Here is a 13,697-nt window from a genome sequence, read left to right as displayed (position 1 = left end):
GGAAGTAGCGGAGGCGTTGGTTGAGATCTTTCAAAGGTTACTGGAGTCAGGGAAAGTTCCGGATGATTGGAAGATCGCTGTTGTAACCCCCTTGTTCAAGAAAGGATCAAGACAAAAGATGGAAAATTATAGGCCAATTAGCCTAACCTCGGTTGTTGGAAAAATTCTAGAATCCATCGTTAAGGATGAGGTTTCTAAATTCTTGGAAAAGCAGGGTCGGATTAGAACAAGTCAACATGGATTTAGTAAAGGGAGGTTGTGCCTGACAAACCTGTTGGAATTCTTTGAAGAGGTGACAAGTAGGTTAGACCAGGGAAACCCAGTCTAGATGTGGATATCTAGACTTCCAAAAGGCCTTTAATAAGGTGCCACACCGGAGGCTGCTGAGTAAGGTGAGGGCCCATGGTGTTTGAAGTGAGCTACTGGTATGGATTGAGGATTGGCTGTCTGATAGAAGACAGAGAGTTGGGATAAAAGGTTCTTTTTCGGAATGGCAGCTGGTGACAAGCGGTGTCCCACAGGGTTCAGTGTTGGGGCCGCAGCTGTTCACGTTATATATTAATGATCTGGATGAAGGGACTGGGGGCATTCTAGAGAAGTTTGCCGATGATACGAAGTTAGGTGGACAGGCAGGTAATACTGAGGAAGTGGGGAGGCTGCAGAAGGATCTAGACAGTTTGGGAGAGTGGTCCAGGAAATGGCTGATGGAATTCAATGTGAGCAAATGCGAGGTCTTGCACTTTGGAAAAAAGAATACAAGCATGGACTACTTTCTAAACGGTGATAAAATTCATAAAGCCAAAGTACAAAGGGATCTGGGAGTGCTAGTCGAGGATTCTCTAAAGGTAAACATGCAGGTTGAGTCCGTGATTAAGAAGGCGAATGCAATGTTGTCATTTATCTCAAGAGGGTTGGAATATAAAAGCACCGTTGTGCTACTGAGAATTTATAAAGCTCTGGTTAGGCCCCATTTGGAGTACTGTGTCCAGTTTTGGTCCCCACACCTCAGGAAGGACATACTGGCACTGGAGCGTGTCCAGCGGAGATTCACACGGATGATCCCTGGAATGGTAGGTCTAACATACGAGGAATGGCTGAGGATCCTGGGATTGTATTCATTGGAGTTTAGAAGATTAAGGGGAGATCTAATAGAAACTTACCAGATAATACATTGCTTGGAAAGGGTGGACGCTAGGAAATTGTTTCAGTTAGGCGAGGAGACTAGGACCCGTGGACACAGCCTTAGAATTAGAGGGGGTAAATTCAGAACAGAAATGCGGAGACATTTCTTCAGCCAGAGAGTGGTGGGCCTGTGGAATTCATTGCCGCGGAGTGCAGTGGAGGCCGGGACGCCAAATGTCTTCAAGGCAGAAATTGATAAATTCTTGATGTCACAAGGAATTAAGGGCTATGGGGAGAATGCGGGTAAGTGGAGTTGAAATGCCCATCAGCCATGATTGAATGGCGGAGTGGACTCGATGGGCCGAATGGCCTTACTTCCACTCCTATGTCTTATGGTCTTATGGTCTTAACAGGCTTCAGTGGTATGATAACTTCTTATAGTTCTGAATATTCTTTTAAATTAGTTCTAGCTTTTAAGACTGTTTATTGTATTGCAGGCAGGATAGAGACGATACAATGCACCCCTCTTCTTCAACCTGACTGACTGAGAAATAAAATCACTGAATCACATAACCAGAATTGTTGTAGCACAGAAGGTGGCCATTCAGCCCAATATAACAGCACCACCTGATTAGGGCACTTTTGGAATACTGTGTACAATTCTGGTCTCCCTGCTATAGGAAGAATGTTGTGAAATTTGGAAGGATTTACAAGGATGTTGTCAGGGTTGGAGGGTTTGAGTTATAGGGAGAGGCTGAATAGGCTAGGGCTGTTTTCCCTGGAGTTTCGGATGCTGAGGAGTGACCTTATAGAGGTTTATAAAATCATGAGTGGCATGGATAGGGTAAATAGGTAAAGTCTTTTCCCTAGGGTGGGTGAGTCCAGATCTAGAGGGCATAGGTGTGGGGTGAAGGGGAAAGTTATAAAAGAGACCTAAGGGGCAATTTTTTCATGCAGATGGTGGTATGTGTATGGAGTGAGCTGCCAGAGGAAGTGGTGGAGGCTGGTACAATTGCAACATTTAAAAGGCATCTTAATGGATACATGAATAGGAAGGGTTTAGAGGGATATGGGCGAAAATGCTGGCAAATGGGACTAGATTAATTTAGGATATCTGAGGATTCTGGGTAGTCCAAGAGGGAGGATGGGACTAATTTCTGGCTGCAACAGGCTGCTCCTTTTTTGAGTTATTTTAGGTGTTCAAGGTGATTTCCTTGAATTTCAGGAGCAGCAATTACTGTTTTATATGCTCCTGCATTGTTTTGGAACTTTGGAGAGAAAATAGTCACAACAACAGCACTTTTAAAAGGGAGAGGGACAGACAAAGGCAGCACATGATCAGGTCAGTGCAGGAGAGAGATATATATAGAGAGAGAGAGAGAAACCCACACTGCTAACTGACAAAGCAATGAACCTCTGCAGTTACTGCCTTTGCTGTTGAATCCATGTATCGCTGGCCAGCGAAGAACATCTGGGAAAATTAATAAACAGACAAATTCACAACTGAACTTGGAGGAACCTGTTTGGGAGAGGTCACGGCACAGAAACAGCTAAGTAATTTGTTTTTAATACAGCCTTGCTGTAAATCTACATTAGTTAGTAGAGTAGGTTCTTTCTTGATTATATGTTTTATTGAGATATGTCTCTCGATTAAACTTAAAAATATAAGCCATAAGTATTCATTTAACCTGGAGCAGTGTTTTGTCGAGGAATAAGATGATGTTATTTTCTGTGTCTGTGGATTGGAAGAGCAAAAATGGCCCTCAGTAGAGTGATATGCTCTTCTTGTCGGATGTGGGAGTTTAGAGAGAGTTTACGGGTTACTGAGGATTATATCTACAATAAATGCTGTTGGTTGTAAATCCTATCAGATCAAATGGATTGGTTGGAGAATTAGTTAGAGACAATAAGGAATTTACAACAGCAAGGGGGTGTGATGGATGACAGTTAGAGGAAGAGGGAAAAGTCGCAGATATAGTCACATAGCTGGGTTAACTAAAGGAGAAGTAGGCAGGTAGTGCAGGGGTGGCTATCCCCATTTCAAACAAGTATGCTGTTTTGAAAAATGTAGGAGATTATGGATTCTCAGAGGAATTTAGCATGAACAGCCAAGTTTTTGGTAGTGAGACTGGCTCTAATGCAATGAGGGCGACATCAGGTTCTAAGAGATCGATTGTGTTAGGGAACTGTCTAGTCAGAGGCACAGACTGGCGTTCCTATGGCCAGTCGTGGAAAATCAGAATGGTATGTTGCCTCACTGCTGCCAGGATCAAGGATGACTCAGAGAGAGTGAAACATTTGGGTGAAGATTTGTAGCTCGGGTGCTCATTGTTGTGGTTCTGTTCGCCGAGCTGGAAATTTTTGTTGCAAACATTTCGTCCCCTGTCTAGGTAACATCCTCAGTGCTTGGGAGCCTCCTGTGAAGCGCTTCTGTGGTGTTTCCTCCGGCATTTATGGTGGCCTGTCCCTGCCGCTTCCGGTTGTCAGTTTCAGCTGTCCGCTGTAGTGGCCGGTATATTGGGTCCAAGCCGATGTGTTTGTTGATGGAGTTTGTGGATGAGTGCCATGCTTCTAGGAATTCCCTGGCTGTTCTTTGTTTGGCTTGCCCTATAATGGTCGTGTTGTCCCAGTCGAATTCATGTTGCTTGTCGTCTGCGTGTGTGGCTACTAAGGATAGCTGGTCGTGGCGTTTCGTGGCTAGTTGATGTTCATGGATGTGGATCGTTAGCTGTCTTCCTGTTTGTCCTATATAGTGTTTTGTGCAGTCCTTGCATGGGATTTTGTACACTACATTAGTTTTGCTCATGTTGGGTATCGGGTCCTTCGTTCTGGTGAGTTGTTGTCTGAGGGTGGCTGTTGGTTTGTGTGCTGTTATAAGTCCTAGTGGTCGCAGTAGTCTGGCTGTCAGTTCTGAAATGCTCCTGATGTATGGTAGTGTGGCTAGTCCTTTGGGTTGCGGCATGTCCTCATTCCGTTGTCTTTTACTTAGGCATCTGTTAATGAAATTGCGCGGGTATCCGTTTTTGGCGAATACCTTGTACAGGTGTTCCTCTTCCTCTTTTTGCAGTTCTGGTGTGCTGCAGTGTGTTGTGGCCCTTTTGAATAGTGTCTTGATGCAACTTCGTTTGTATGTGTTGGGGTGGTTGCTTTCATAGTTCAGGACTTGGTCTGTGTGTGTGGCTTTCCTGTATACCTTTGTGGTGAATTCTCCGTTCGGTGTTCTCTGTACCCTCACGTCTAGGAATGGGAGTTGGTTGTCCTTTTCTTCCTCTCCCGTGAATCGGATTCCTGTGAGTGTGGCGTTGATGATCTGGTGTGTGTTCTCTATTTCTGTGTTTTTAATGATTACAAAGGTGTCATCCACATATCTGACCCAGAGTTTGGGTTGAATTTGTGGTAAGACTGTTTGTTCTAACCTTTGCATTACTACTTCTGCTATGAATCCAGAGATCGGTGAGCCCATGGGTGTTCCGTTGATTTGTTCGTATATCTGGTTGTTGAATGTGAAGTGTATTGTGAGGCACAAGTCCAGTAGTTTAAGTATGCCGTCTCTGTTGTTAGGTTCCAAGTCCTGTTGTCTGTTCTGTATGTCCAGCAGGTTGGCTATTGTTTCTCTGGCTAGGGTTTTGTCAATAGAGGTGAACAGTGCCGTTACGTCGAATGAGACCATAGTTTCTTCCTTGTCTATGTGTATATTTCTGATGATGTCCAAGAATTCCTGTGTTGATTGTATAGATTGTCTGGATCCGCTGATCAGGTGTTTCAGTTTCTGCTGTAGTTCTTTAGCCAGTTTGTGTGATGGTGTCCCTGGTCGTGATACTATAGGTCTGAGTGGGATGTCTGATTTGTGCACTTTAGGTAGTCCATAGAATCTGGGGGTGTTGTTGCTTTCAGGTTTCATTCTTTGTAGGTCTGACCTGGTTATCTGTCCGTTTTTTTGTAGATTCCTCAGTGTGTTATTTATCCTATTGGTGAGCTGTGGGGTGGGGTCAAACTCCCTCTTTTGGTAGGTGTTGGTATCTGCAAGTAGTTGTTGTGCTTTTTGGGTGTATTCTGCTTTGTCCAGGATGACCGTCATTCTGCCTTTGTCTGCTGGTAGTATGATTATGTTCTTATCATTTCTTAGTGATTTTAGTGCTTCCCTCTCCTTGGTGTTGAGGTTATGTGTTTGTCTTTTCCTTGTTATCAGAGGTACGATACTTTGCCTCACTGTTTGTTGTGTCAGTCTTCTGTCAGTCCATTGTTCCTGAGTGTGCATTCTAGTGCTGCTAGGAAGTCTGCTGTCTTGGCATCCCTGTGGTTGTAGTTGAGTCCCTTGGCCCATATTGTTCTTTCCGTGTCTGTGAGCTGTCTATGGGAGAGGTTTTTAACCCAGGTATGTGTTGTGGTGTCCTCTTTGTTGTGTGTTAGTTTGGCCATTTTTTCTTTTAGTGCCATTTTTTTGCGGTGTGTGGTCCTGTTCTGTCCTATGGTGACAGCCCGTTCTATGGTCCGGGTCCATTCCTGATTAGTGGTTTTTGAAATTAACGACTTTTGGCGCGCAATTTCTTGTCTGTATTTGTGAAGTCTGTTGTGCGCGTCTGTATTCATTATCTGGACCATCCTGAATCCGTTCTGTCTGGCTGTGTCTCTGGCTTGTGGGTTGTTGACTCGCAGTCTGTATCTGACACATGGTGGAAGGATTCGATTCTTTTGGCATTCATGCAGGAACCGGAGTTGTTCGTACGTGGCGCTTAGTCGGTTAGCGCAGGATTCCCATTTCCTGGCTTGTCTTAGCGTCTCTCGCCCGTAGGTGTTCAAAGTCCATCCACAAACTCTATCAACAAACACATCGACCTGGACCCAATATACCGGCCACTACAGCGGACAGCTGAAACTGACAACCGGACGCGGCAGGGACAGTCCACTATAAATGCCAGAGGAAACACCACAGAAGCGCTTCACAGGAGTCTCCCAAGCACTGAGGATGTCATCTAGACAGGGGACGAAACGTTTGCAACAAAGATTTCCAGCTCGGCAAACAGAACCACAACAAAGAGTGAAAAATGTTCTCAAGGGGAGAGGGCCCAGCAGGAGGTCATTGTACTCATTGAAACCAACAACATAGGAAAGTAATACGTTGAGATTCTGAAGGGAGAATACACAAAGTTAGGCAGGAATTTAAAAAGGAGGTCCTCGAGAGTAGTGTTATCTGGATTACTGCTGAAAAATGTGTTGCTGGAAAAGCGCAGCAGGTCAGGCAGCACCCAAGGAGCAGGAGAATCGACGTTTCGGGCATAAGCCCTTCTTCAGGAAGCTTCTCCTGCTCCTAGGATGCTGCCTGACCTGCTATGCTTTTCCAGCAACACATTTTTCAGCTCTCATCTCCAGCATCTGCAGTCCTCACTTACTCCTAGTATCTGGATTACTCCCAGTGCTATGAGCTAGTGAGGGTAGAAAAAGGAGGTTAGAGCAGATGAATACATGGCTGAGGAGCTGGTGTATGGGAGGGGATGTGGGAGTGCAGGGAGATAGTGAGGAAAGAGATCAATCTGAGACTGGTACAGTTGAGAACAGAAGCAAGTCAAACAGTCAGGGCAGGTAGGGACAAGGTAGGATTAATAAATTAAACTGCATTTGTTTCAATGCAAGGGGCCTAACAGGGAAGGCAGATGAACTCAGGGCATGGTTAGGAACATGGAACTGGGATGTCACAGCAATTACAGAAATGTGGCTCAGGGATGGGCAGGACTGACAGCTTAATATTCCAGGATACAAATGCTACAGAAAGGATAGAAAGGGAGGCAAGAGAAGAGGGGGAGTGGCATTTTTGATAAGGTATAGCATTACAGCCATGCTGAGGGAGGATATTCCCAGAAATACATCCAGGGAAGCTATTTCGGTGGAACTGAGAAATAGGAAAGGGATGATCACCTTATTGGTATTGTATTTCAGAATTCCCTGATAGTCAGCAGGAAATTGAGAAACCAATTTGTAAGGACATCTTAGTTATCTGTAAGAATAATAGGGTGGCTATGGCAGGGGATTTTAGCTTTCTAAACATTGACTGGGGCTGCCAGAGTTTAGATGGGTTTAGATGGAGAGAAATTTGTTCAGTGTGTACAAGAAAATTTTCGGATTCAGTATGTGGATGTACCTTCTAGAAAAGGTATAAAACTTGACCTACTCTTGGGAAATAAAGCAGGGTAGGTGACTGAGGTGTCAGTGGGGGAGCACTTTGGGGCCAGCGACCATAATTCTATTCGTTTTAAAATAGTGATGGAAAAGATAGACCAGATCTAAAAGTTGAAGTTCTAAATTGGAGGAAGGCTAATTTTGATGGAAATGACAAGAACTTTCAAACGTTGATTGAAGGCAGATGTTCGCAGGTAAAGAGACGGCTGGAAAATGGGAAGCCTTCAGAAATGAGATAACGAGAATCCAGAGACAGTATATTCCTGTTAGGGTGAAAGGAAAGGCTGGTAAGTGTAAGAAATTCTGGATGACTAGAGAAATTGAGGTTTGGTTAAGAAAATCAAGGAAGCATATGTCAGGTGTAAACAGGAGAGATCGACTGAATCCTTAGAAGAGTATAAAGGCAGTAGGATTATACTTAAAAGTGAAATCAGGGAGGCAAAAAGGGGACATGAGATAACTTTGGCAAATAAGGTTAAGGAGAATCCAAAGGGTTTTTACAAATACATTAAGGACAAAAGGATAATGAGGGAATGAATAGAGCCCCTCAAGGATCAGTAAGGTAGCCTTTATGTGGAGCTTCAGGAGATTGGGGAGATACGAAACAAGTATTTTACACCAGCATTCACTGTAGAGAAGGGCATGGCGAATATAGAATGTAGGGAAATAGATGATGACATCTTGAAAAATGTCTATATTACAGAGGAGGAGATGTTGGATGTCTTGAAATGCATAAAAGTGGATAAATCCCCAGGACCTGATCAGGTGTACCCTAGAACTCTGTGGGAAGCTATGGAAGTGATTGCTAGGCCTTTTACTGAGATATTTCTACAGTCGATAATCACAGGTGAGGTGCCGGAAGACTGGAGGTTGGTTAACATGTACCACTATTTAAGAAGGGTGGTAAGGACAAGACAGGGAACTATTGACCAGTGAGCCTGATGTCAGTGGCGGGCAAGTTGTTGGAGGGAATCCTGAGGGTTAGGATGTGCATGAATTTGGAAAGGCAAATACTGATTAGGGATAATCAACATGGCTTTTTGCGTGGGAAATCATGTCTCACAAACTTGATTGAGTTTTTTGAAAAAGTAACAAAGAAGACTGATGAGGGCAAAATGGTAGACATGACCTATATGGACTTCAGTAAGGCATTTGACAAGGTTCCCTGTGGGAGACTGATGAGCAAGGTTAGATCTCATGGAATATAGGGAGAACTAGCCATTTGGATACAGAACTGGCTCAAAGGTAGAAGACAGAGGGTGGTGGTGGAGGTTGTTTTTCAGAATGGAAGCCTGTTACCTGTGGAGTGCCACAAGGATTGGTGCTGGGTCCTCTACTTGTTGTCATTTATATAAATGTTTTGAATGTGAGCATAAGAGTTAGTAAGTTAGTAAGTTTGCAGATGACACCAAAATTGGAGGTGTAGTGGACAGCGAACAAGGTTACCTCAGACTACAACAGGATCTTGATCAGATGGGCCAATGGACTGAGAAGTGGCAGATGGAGTTTAATTTAGATAAATGCGAGGTGCTGCATTTTGGGAAAGCAAATCTTAGCAGGACTTATACGCTTAATGGTAACATTCTAGAGTGTGTTGCTGAACAAAGAGACCTTGGAGTACAGGTTTATAGCTCCTCAAAAGTAGAATCACAGGTAGATAGGATAGTGAAGAAGGCGTTTGATTTGGTTTCCTTTATTGGTCAGATTATTGAGTGCAAGAGTTGGGAGGTCATGTTGCGGCTGTACAGGATATTAGTTAGACCACTTTTGGAATGGTGCATGCAATTCTGGTCTCCTTCCTATAGGAAGAATGTTGTGAAACTTGAAAGAGTTCTGAAAAGATCTACAAGGATGTTGCCAGGGTTGGAGGATTTGAGCTACAGGGAGGGGCTGAACAGGCTGGGGCTGTTTTCCCTGGACCGTTGGAGGTTGAGGAGTGATCTTATAGAGTTTTATAAAGTCATGAGGGGCATTGATAGGATGAATACAAAAAGTCTTTTCCCTCGGGTGGGGGAGTCCAGAACTAGAGAGCATCGGTTTAGGGTGAGAAGGGAAAGATATAAAAGAGATGTAATGGGTGACTTTTTCACACAGAGGGTATTATGTGTATGGAATGAGCTGCCACCTGAAGTGTTGGAGTCTGGTACACTTTCAACGTTTAAAAGGCATCTGAATGGGCATATCAATAAGAAGGATTTGGAGGGATATGGGCCAGGTGCTGGCAAGTGGAACTAGATTAGATTGGGACATCTGGTCGGCATAGACAGGTTGGATGAAAGGGTTTGTTTCTGTGCTGCATGTCTCTATGACTCTAAGACTGTCTTTGCTATTTGTAAAAGAATAATCTCACAACACCCTTGCGTGCATTGTGCATCAGTTTACATCAATGCCCTCTTGTTCTTATTCCTTTTATGAGCTGAAACATTGTCTCCCAATCTACACTATCCAGCTGCTCATGATTTTGAAAACCTTGATTAAATCTTCTCTCAGCTTTCTTCTCATCAAGAAGAATATCCAGTGTCTTCAATCTAGCCTCAAAATTGAAGTTTCTTATTCCTGGAACCTTTCTTGTGAATTGTTTCTATACTCTCCCAAATCAATTTGGATCTTTCCTATAATGTGGTGTCCATAACTGGACATAATATTCAAGCTGACGTCTCACAAGAGTCTTAGACAAATTCAACATCATCTCCTAGCTCATGTACTCTATGCTCTATTAATAAAGCCAAGGCCACTTTGCTTTCGTAACTGTTGTCTCCACTTTCAATGATCTGTGCACCTTTTCACGAAGGTCCTTATATTTCTGCACTCCCTTTAAAATTGTCTGAACTATTTCCAATTATCTGTCAATATTCTTGATACCAAAGTGCATCATCTCAACTTCTCTGGGCAGCATGGTTGCTCAGTAGTTAGCACTGCTGCCTCACAGTGCAAAGGACCTGGGTATGATTCCCATCTTGGGCGACGGAGTGGAGTTTGCACTTACTCCTTGTGTCTGCATGGGTTTCCTCCTGGTGCTCTGGTTTCCTCCCACAATCCAAAGAAATGCAGGCCAAGTGAATTGGTCATGCTAAATTGCCCATAGTGTTAGGTACATTAGTCAGGGGTAAATATAGGGTAGGGGAAGAGGTTGGTGTAGAATTGTTGGGCCAAATGGTCTGTTTCCATATTGTAGGGAATCTAATCTGCATTGAGCCTCATTTGCAACCTACACCAACTTGTCAGTGCCCTTTACCAAGATTCAAAATTTGTGTCATCTGCAAACTTTGAAATTGCCCCCTGCACACCAAGAACCAGATCATTAATAATCCAGATTGTGCCCTAGACTTTCCTCAAAGTCTGTTGTATTTCAGACGTCTTCTAGAAATCCATGTCTACCACACAAAAAATTACCCTCATCTAGTCTTTCTGTTACCTCTTTAGTAACTCCAGCAAGTTAGTTCAACATGGTATCCCTTTCAAAATCCATGCTAGTTCCTGATTAACCCACCTATGCCCACGTGACTACTAATTTGATCTGGAAATAATTTTTTTTCAAAGTTTCCCCACCACTGAAGTTAAACTGAAGGTCTGTCATTGCTGGGCTTGCCCTTACAAACTTTCCTGGACATTGCCATAATGTTTGCAATTCTCATTTTCTGCTACTTCCACCGAGTCCAGGGAAGACTGGAAGATTATGGCCAGTGCCCCCATAATGTATAGACTCACTTCCTTCAAAATTTTTGGATGTATCTTATCCAGTTAACTTTGTAAACGTAAGTGCCAACAATTTATCTAAGACTTCTTCCTTATCAATTTTGAACCCTTCTATTGACAAAGTTTCTCCTCTGTCACCGTGACCCTTTTTATAAGGACAGACAGAAAATATTAATTTAACACCTTTTTCATGCCTTCACCTCCATATAAACATTCCCTTTTTGCTCTCTAATTGATCCTATTTCTCCTTTAACCATTCTTTTACTTTTTTTCATCTATTAATGTATTAAGAATTCCCTTTTATGTTAACTGCTGATTTTTTCTCATAATTCCTCTTTGTTTCTGTTATTTGCTTTGTCATCCCTCCTCTAATCCTTTAACATTCCTCTTGACTCTCAATTGAAATTTCTGCCTTACTGCTGTCACAAGTGTATTCTTTATATGCAAATATAAATTTTGAATTCCTTTGCCATCCACGGAATTTTGGATTTGTTTGTTCTCCCTTTCCCATTTGAGGGAGTACTCCTCCACTGTACGTGAACCATCTGCACCTCACAGCTAGCCTACTGTTCAGTTATGGTTTGTTCTACCAAACTCTTGTTCCACTCATTGCTTCCCAGATCATTTCTTACCCCACTGAAGTCAGCTGTCTGCCAGTTGATTTTTCTCTCTGTGAATTTGGACATTCTCCAACATCATGCTGATGGAAGAATGATCATTGTCTCCGATTTGTTTACCCACTAACGCTTGATCAAGTTGGTACACCTCAATTCCAAGAACCAAGTCCAACAGTCCATCTTTACTTGTTGAACTCAACACATAGAGTTAGAGGAACTCTCCAGAACTCAAAATAGGAACATTTGCTCCTCACTGCCCCTTAAATCACTAGTATTCTCTCTGTATTTAGGTAATTGAAGTCCCTCATGATAGCAACTCTATAATGGTGACATTTCTCTGTAATTTTCCTGCAGATTTTCTCCTCTACATCCATTCTATTAGTTGGTGGTCTATAGGCTACAACAAGCAATGGAATTTTACCCTTTTTATTCCTTAGCTCCAGCCAAATTGACTATGTCCTTGAAACCTCATAACTTTGAGTATTGCTATTGGGATGTCATCTTGAGGTTGTACAGGACATTGGTGAGGCCTCTTCGGGAGTACTGTGTATAGTTCTAGTTACCCTGTTATAGGAAGGATACTATTAAACTAGAGAGGGTTCAGAAAAGATTTACCAGAATGTTGCTGAAAATGAAGTGAAATATAAAAATGGCCTGGAAAGACTGGACATGTTTCACTGAAGCGTAGGAGGTTGAGGGATGATCTTATTGAGGTTTATAAAATCAAGAGGGGCATAGATAAGTGAATGACAAGGGCGGGGGAGTTTAAAACTAGGGGTCATATTTTTCCCTAGGGACATATTTTTATTGTAAGAAGAGAAAGATTTAAAAAGGTCATGAGAGGCAACTATTATACATAGACAGTAGTTCGTATGTGGAATGAACTGCCCGAGAAAGTGACGGAGGCAGGTACAGTTACAATGTTTAAAAGACTTTTAGATAGGAAATATTTGGAACGATGTGGGCCAAGCTCAAGCAAGTGGGATTAGTTTAGTTTGGGAACAGCGTCGACATGGACTGGTTGGTCTGAAGGATCTGTTTCCAAGCTGTATGACTCTATGACTATGACACTGCAAGGCTCCTTAACCAACATTGCTAACCTTCCTCCTTTCCTTTCTTTTTTATCTTTCCTGAACATCTTACACCCAGAAATATTTAGCACATAGTCTTGCGCTTTCTTGAGTCGGGTCTCCACTACAACACCATGTTCCCACATGGCAATCTACCTCTGTAACTCCCCAATATACTCTGTGCATTTAGATATATTAACTTTAGTTTAAACATTTCCTTCTTCCTTATTCTGACTTTGCCTATTAACTTGCTGTTCTTATGTTAGTACCACTTGTACCTCCAAGTATTTTGCAAACTCTGACATTTTCTTCAAATGTTCTCTCCCAGTTGTCACATCTCTTCCAAGTTCGTTTAATGCTCTCCCAAAGGCAGCAGCAAAACCCCCTACAAGAAACCCAAGTCTCATCTCTGTTCAGATGTAACACATCTGGCTTGTACAGATGCCACCTTCATGGAGCCAATCCCAACTCCCAGGAATTTAAAGCCCTCCCTCCTGCACTATTATTCCAGCTACATATTCAAATGCCTTATCCATCTAATTTAGTACTCACTTGCATATGGCACTAAGATTGCTATGTTTCTCGTCCTGCTTGGTAACCTCCTACCTTGATCCCTACATTTTGATTTCAGGACCACATCCTTGTTTCGACCCAAATCATTGATACCAAGACAGACCACAACCTCTAGCTGTTCCCCATCTGCCAGAAGATTATCCTGTTGCTGCTCTACAATATCTTTGACCCTGGAACAGGGGAGGTACTATACAATCTTGAGTCTCTAATGAATTCCCTAACGCTACTCCTCCTGCTTTCTTTTTCCTTCCATTCTTTACTCATCAGATGTTCATAGTACCTTGAGTACCTTCATCAACTTCCAAAATGTAAAACTAATTTGTGAGTGGGACCGCGGGCGATTCCTGGACTATCCCAATGACTTTCTTGGAATGTCTGATGGTCATTTCATTGTCTTCCTTTTCGCCAGTCCCTTTAAGCTGAGCTGTGATGACCTCTCTCTAAA

General features: G+C 42.9%; 1 pseudogene; it reads left to right on the top strand.

The window, feature by feature from the left end:
- The window catches only part of LOC148149775 (uncharacterized), a 40,880-nt pseudogene that overhangs the window by 12,896 nt on the left and 14,287 nt on the right, over nt 1–13,697 (top strand).

This window comes from Chiloscyllium plagiosum, unplaced genomic scaffold (assembly GCF_037043375.1).
Source record: "Chiloscyllium plagiosum isolate Xiang-an unplaced genomic scaffold, Cpla_swu_hap1 HiC_scaffold_6, whole genome shotgun sequence".
Taxonomy (NCBI): Eukaryota; Metazoa; Chordata; class Chondrichthyes; order Orectolobiformes; family Hemiscylliidae; genus Chiloscyllium; species Chiloscyllium plagiosum.
The sequence above is the reverse complement of the archived record's forward strand: the minus strand, read 5'-3'. Positions and strand labels throughout refer to the sequence as shown.